General features: G+C 47.1%; 17 non-coding genes across 17 annotated transcripts in view; all 17 read right to left on the bottom strand.

Moving 5' to 3' along the window:
* Positions 1–79, bottom strand: part of LOC146243125 (5S ribosomal RNA) — a 119-nt gene extending 40 nt beyond the window's left edge. The window contains exon 1 of the ribosomal RNA XR_014737643.1: positions 1–79. This exon is cut by the window's left edge and continues 40 nt beyond it. This is a non-coding gene — a ribosomal RNA (5S ribosomal RNA).
* Positions 80–253: 174 nt separating this feature from the next.
* On the bottom strand, positions 254–372 carry LOC146243124 (5S ribosomal RNA). Its single transcript, XR_014737642.1, has one exon. It is a non-coding gene; the product is annotated as a 5S ribosomal RNA (ribosomal RNA).
* A 182-nt stretch (positions 373–554) lies between these two features.
* Positions 555–673, bottom strand: LOC146243123 (5S ribosomal RNA). The gene has a single exon (XR_014737641.1). It is a non-coding gene; the product is annotated as a 5S ribosomal RNA (ribosomal RNA).
* Positions 674–847: 174 nt separating this feature from the next.
* LOC146243122 (5S ribosomal RNA) lies at positions 848–966 on the bottom strand. Its single transcript, XR_014737640.1, has one exon. It is a non-coding gene; the product is annotated as a 5S ribosomal RNA (ribosomal RNA).
* Positions 967–1,138: 172 nt separating this feature from the next.
* On the bottom strand, positions 1,139–1,257 carry LOC146243121 (5S ribosomal RNA). The gene has a single exon (XR_014734768.1). It is a non-coding gene; the product is annotated as a 5S ribosomal RNA (ribosomal RNA).
* A 178-nt stretch (positions 1,258–1,435) lies between these two features.
* Positions 1,436–1,554, bottom strand: LOC146243120 (5S ribosomal RNA). Its single transcript, XR_014737638.1, has one exon. It is a non-coding gene; the product is annotated as a 5S ribosomal RNA (ribosomal RNA).
* Positions 1,555–1,732: 178 nt separating this feature from the next.
* On the bottom strand, positions 1,733–1,851 carry LOC146243119 (5S ribosomal RNA). Its single transcript, XR_014737637.1, has one exon. It is a non-coding gene; the product is annotated as a 5S ribosomal RNA (ribosomal RNA).
* A 172-nt stretch (positions 1,852–2,023) lies between these two features.
* Positions 2,024–2,142, bottom strand: LOC146243118 (5S ribosomal RNA). Its single transcript, XR_014734766.1, has one exon. It is a non-coding gene; the product is annotated as a 5S ribosomal RNA (ribosomal RNA).
* A 188-nt stretch (positions 2,143–2,330) lies between these two features.
* On the bottom strand, positions 2,331–2,449 carry LOC146243117 (5S ribosomal RNA). Its single transcript, XR_014735049.1, has one exon. It is a non-coding gene; the product is annotated as a 5S ribosomal RNA (ribosomal RNA).
* A 172-nt stretch (positions 2,450–2,621) lies between these two features.
* Positions 2,622–2,740, bottom strand: LOC146243116 (5S ribosomal RNA). Its single transcript, XR_014739223.1, has one exon. It is a non-coding gene; the product is annotated as a 5S ribosomal RNA (ribosomal RNA).
* A 174-nt stretch (positions 2,741–2,914) lies between these two features.
* LOC146243115 (5S ribosomal RNA) lies at positions 2,915–3,033 on the bottom strand. The gene has a single exon (XR_014737635.1). It is a non-coding gene; the product is annotated as a 5S ribosomal RNA (ribosomal RNA).
* A 176-nt stretch (positions 3,034–3,209) lies between these two features.
* LOC146243114 (5S ribosomal RNA) lies at positions 3,210–3,328 on the bottom strand. The gene has a single exon (XR_014739432.1). It is a non-coding gene; the product is annotated as a 5S ribosomal RNA (ribosomal RNA).
* A 188-nt stretch (positions 3,329–3,516) lies between these two features.
* LOC146243113 (5S ribosomal RNA) lies at positions 3,517–3,635 on the bottom strand. Its single transcript, XR_014737945.1, has one exon. It is a non-coding gene; the product is annotated as a 5S ribosomal RNA (ribosomal RNA).
* Positions 3,636–3,807: 172 nt separating this feature from the next.
* On the bottom strand, positions 3,808–3,926 carry LOC146243112 (5S ribosomal RNA). Its single transcript, XR_014737634.1, has one exon. It is a non-coding gene; the product is annotated as a 5S ribosomal RNA (ribosomal RNA).
* A 174-nt stretch (positions 3,927–4,100) lies between these two features.
* On the bottom strand, positions 4,101–4,219 carry LOC146243111 (5S ribosomal RNA). The gene has a single exon (XR_014737633.1). It is a non-coding gene; the product is annotated as a 5S ribosomal RNA (ribosomal RNA).
* A 212-nt stretch (positions 4,220–4,431) lies between these two features.
* LOC146243110 (5S ribosomal RNA) lies at positions 4,432–4,550 on the bottom strand. The gene has a single exon (XR_014737932.1). It is a non-coding gene; the product is annotated as a 5S ribosomal RNA (ribosomal RNA).
* Positions 4,551–4,720: 170 nt separating this feature from the next.
* On the bottom strand, positions 4,721–4,839 carry LOC146243109 (5S ribosomal RNA). The gene has a single exon (XR_014737632.1). It is a non-coding gene; the product is annotated as a 5S ribosomal RNA (ribosomal RNA).
* Positions 4,840–5,000: the final 161 nt, after the last annotated feature.

The raw sequence follows: 5,000 nt of genomic DNA, 5'->3' as shown, positions 1-5,000 counted from the left end.
AGTACTAACCAGGCCCGACCCTGCTTAGCTTCCGAGATCAGACGAGATCGGGCGTTGCCAGGCTGGTATGGCCGTACGAAATAAGTTGACAACCATAGGCTACTTATCCATATACAGATTTAGCAATTGACAATGCAAGGTAGTCTCTCTCTCTCTATCTCTCGTGTCAAAATGAAAACAGCTTCCAGCCCCTTTCATGAAGGACTACTTGTGCATATTGCAAGATGTCAGTTTCTAAGTGAATGAGCAAAAGAGCATACAGCACCTGGTATTCCCAGGCGGTCTCCCATCCAAGTACTAACCAGGCCCGACCCTGCTTAGCTTCCGAGATCAGACGAGATCGGGCGTTGCCAGGCTGGTATGGCCGTACGAAATAAGTTGACAACCATAGGCTACTTATCCATATACAGATTTAGCAATTGACAATGCAAGGTAGTCTCTCTCTCTCTCTCTCTCTCTCTCTCGTGTCAAAATGAAAACAGCTTCCAGCCCCTTTCATGAAGGACTACTTGTGCATATTGCAAGATGTCAGTTTCTAAGTGAATGAGCAAAAGAGCATACAGCACCTGGTATTCCCAGGCGGTCTCCCATCCAAGTACTAACCAGGCCCGACCCTGCTTAGCTTCCGAGATCAGACGAGATCGGGCGTTGCCAGGCTGGTATGGCCGTACGAAATAAGGTGACAACCATAGGCTACTTATCCATATACAGATTTAGCAATTGACAATGCAAGGTAGTCTCTCTCTCTCTCTCTCTCGTGTCAAAATGAAAACAGCTTCCAGCCCCTTTCATGAAGGACTACTTGTGCATATTGCAAGATGTCAGTTTCTAAGTGAATGAGCAAAAGAGCATACAGCACCTGGTATTCCCAGGCGGTCTCCCATCCAAGTACTAACCAGGCCCGACCCTGCTTAGCTTCCGAGATCAGACGAGATCGGGCGTTGCCAGGCTGGTATGGCCGTACGAAATAAGTTGACAACCATAGGCTACTTATCCATATACAGATTTAGCAATTGACAATGCAAGGTGGTCTCTCTCTCTCTCTCTCATGTCAAAATGAAAACAGCTTCCAGCCCCTTTCATGAAGGACTACTTGTGCATATTGCAAGATTTCAGTTTCTAAGTGAATGAGCAAAAGAGCATACAGCACCTGGTATTCCCAGGCGGTCTCCCATCCAAGTACTAACCAGGCCCGACCCTGCTTAGCTTCCGAGATCAGACAAGATCGGGCGTTGCCAGGCTGGTATGGCCGTACGAAATAAGTTGACAACCATAGGCTACTTATCCATATACAGATTTAGCAATTGACAATGCAAGGTAGTCTCTCTCTCTCTCTCTCTCTCTCGTGTCAAAATGAAAACAGCTTCCAGCCCCTTTCATGAAGGACTACTTGTGCATATTGCAAGATGTCAGTTTCTAAGTGAATGAGCAAAAGAGCATACAGCACCTGGTATTCCCAGGCGGTCTCCCATCCAAGTACTAACCAGGCCCGACCCTGCTTAGCTTCCGAGATCAGACGAGATCGGGCGTTGCCAGGCTGGTATGGCCGTACGAAATAAGTTGACAACCATAGGCTACTTATCCATATACAGATTTAGCAATTGACAATGCAAGGTAGTCTCTCTCTCTCTCTCTCTCTCTCGTGTCAAAATGAAAACAGCTTCCAGCCCCTTTCATGAAGGACTACTTGTGCATATTGCAAGATGTCAGTTTCTAAGTGAATGAGCAAAAGAGCATACAGCACCTGGTATTCCCAGGCGGTCTCCCATCCAAGTACTAACCAGGCCCGACCCTGCTTAGCTTCCGAGATCAGACGAGATCGGGCGTTGCCAGGCTGGTATGGCCGTACGAAATAAGTTGACAACCATAGGCTACTTATCCATATACAGATTTAGCAATTGACAATGCAAGGTGGTCTCTCTCTCTCTCTCTCATGTCAAAATGAAAACAGCTTCCAGCCCCTTTCATGAAGGACTACTTGTGCATATTGCAAGATTTCAGTTTCTAAGTGAATGAGCAAAAGAGCATACAGCACCTGGTATTCCCAGGCGGTCTCCCATCCAAGTACTAACCAGGCCCGACCCTGCTTAGCTTCCGAGATCAGACAAGATCGGGCGTTGCCAGGCTGGTATGGCCGTACGAAATAAGTTGACAACCATAGGCTACTTATCCATATACAGATTTAGCAATTGACAATGCAAGGTAGTCTCTCTCTCTCTCTCTCTCTCTCTCTCTCTCTCGTGTCAAAATGAAAACAGCTTCCAGCCCCTTTCATGAAGGACTACTTGTGCATATTGCAAGATGTCAGTTTCTAAGTGAATGAGCAAAAGAGCATACAGCACCTGGTATTCCCAGGCGGTCTCCCATCCAAGTACTAACCAGGCCCGACCCTGCTTAGCTTCCGAGATCAGACGTGATCGGGCGTTGCCGGGCTGGTATGGCCGTACGAAATAAGTTGACAACCATAGGCTACTTATCCATATACAGATTTAGCAATTGACAATGCAAGGTGGTCTCTCTCTCTCTCTCTCGTGTCAAAATGAAAACAGCTTCCAGCCCCTTTTATGAAGGACTACTTGTGCATATTGCAAGATGTCAGTTTCTAAGTGAATGAGCAAAAGAGCATACAGCACCTGGTATTCCCAGGCGGTCTCCCATCCAAGTACTAACCAGGCCCGACCCTGCTTAGCTTCCGAGATCAGACGTGATCGGGCGTTGCCAGGCTGGTATGGCCGTACGAAATAAGTTGACAACCATAGGCTACTTATCCATATACAGATTTAGCAATTGACAATGCAAGGTGGTCTCTCTCTCTCTCTCTCTCGTGTCAAAATGAAAACAGCTTCCAGCCCCTTTCATAAAGGACTACTTGTGCATATTGCAAGATGTCAGTTTCTAAGTGAATGAGCAAAAGAGCATACAGCACCTGGTATTCCCAGGCGGTCTCCCATCCAAGTACTAACCAGGCCCGACCCTGCTTAGCTTCCGAGATCAGACGAGATCGGGCGTTGCCAGGCTGGTATGGCCGTACGAAATAAGTTGACAACCATAGGCTACTTATCCATATACAGATTTAGCAATTGACAATGCAAGGTAGTCTCTCTCTCTCTCTCTCTCTCGTGTCAAAATGAAAACAGCTTCCAGCCCCTTTCATGAAGGACTACTTGTGCATATTGCAAGATGTCAGTTTCTAAGTGAATGAGCAAAAGAGCATACAGCACCTGGTATTCCCAGGCGGTCTCCCATCCAAGTACTAACCAGGCCCGACCCTGCTTAGCTTCCGAGATCAGACGAGATCGGGCGTGGCCAGGCTGGTATGGCCGTACGAAATAAGTTGACAACCATAGGCTACTTATCCATATACAGATTTAGCAATTGACAATGCAAGGTAGTCTCTCTCTCTCTCTCTCTCTCTCTCTCTCTCTCGTGTCAAAATGAAAACAGCTTCCAGCCCCTTTCATGAAGAACTACTTGTGCATATTGCAAGATTTCAGTTTCTAAGTGAATGAGCAAAAGAGCATACAGCACCTGGTATTCCCAGGCGGTCTCCCATCCAAGTACTAACCAGGCCCAACCCTGCTTAGCTTCCGAGATCAGACGAGATCGGGCGTTGCCAGGCTGGTATGGCCGTACGAAATAGGTTGACAACCATAGGCTACTTATCCATATACAGATTTAGCAATTGACAATGCAAGGTGGTCTCTCTCTCTCTCTCTCTCCCTCTCGTGTCAAAATGAAAACAGCTTCCAGCCCCTTTCATGAAGGACTACTTGTGCATATTGCAAGATTTCAGTTTCTAAGTGAATGAGCATACAGCACCTGGTATTCCCAGGCGGTCTCCCATCCAAGTACTAACCAGGCCCGACCCTGCTTAGCTTCCGAGATCAGACGAGATCGGGCGTTGCCAGGCTGGTATGGCCGTACGAAATAAGTTGACAACCATAGGCTACTTATCCATATACAGATTTAGCAATTGACAATGCAAGGTGGTCTCTCTCTCTCTCTCTCTCGTGTCAAAATGAAAACAGTTTCCAGCCCCTTTCATGAAGGACTACTTGTGCATATTGCAAGATGTCAGTTTCTAAGTGAATGAGCAAAAGAGCATACAGCACCTGGTATTCCCAGGCGGTCTCCCATCCAAGTACTAACCAGGCCCGACCCTGCTTAGCTTCCGAGATCAGACGAGATCGGGCGTTGCCAGGCTGGTATGGCCGTACGAAATAAGTTGACAACCATAGGCTACTTATCCATATACAGATTTAGCAATTGACAATGCAAGGTAGTCTCTCTCTCTCTCTCTCTCTCTCTCTCTCTCTCTCTCTCTCTCTCTCTCTCTCTCTCGTGTCAAAATGAAAACAGCTTCCAGCCCCTTTCATGAAGGACTACTTGTGCATATTGCAAGATTTCAGTTTCTAAGTGAATGAGCAAAAGAGCATACAGCACCTGGTATTCCCAGGCGGTCTCCCATCCAAGTACTAACCAGGCCCAACCCTGCTTAGCTTCCGAGATCAGACGAGATCGGGCGTTGCCAGGCTGGTATGGCCGTACGAAATAAGTTGACAACCATAGGCTACTTATCCATATACAGATTTAGCAATTGACAATGCAAGGTGGTCTCTCTCTCTCTCTCTCCCTCTCGTGTCAAAATGAAAACAGCTTCCAGCCCCTTTCATGAAGGACTACTTGTGCATATTGCAAGATTTCAGTTTCTAAGTGAATGAGCATACAGCACCTGGTATTCCCAGGCGGTCTCCCATCCAAGTACTAACCAGGCCCGACCCTGCTTAGCTTCCGAGATCAGACGAGATCGGGCGTTGCCAGGCTGGTATGGCCGTACGAAATAAGTTGACAACCATAGGCTACTTATCCATATACAGATTTAGCAATTGACAATGCAAGGTGGTCTCTCTCTCTCTCTCTCTCTCGTGTCAAAATGAAAACAGCTTCCAGCCCCTTTCATGAAGGACTACTTGTGCATATTGCAAGATGTCAGTTTCTAA

Source organism: Hypomesus nipponensis, chromosome 20, assembly GCF_054491055.1.
Source record: "Hypomesus nipponensis isolate SF chromosome 20, ASM5449105v1, whole genome shotgun sequence".
NCBI classification, from domain to species: Eukaryota; Metazoa; Chordata; class Actinopteri; order Osmeriformes; family Osmeridae; genus Hypomesus; species Hypomesus nipponensis.
This window is presented reverse-complemented; position numbering and strand designations above follow the sequence as displayed.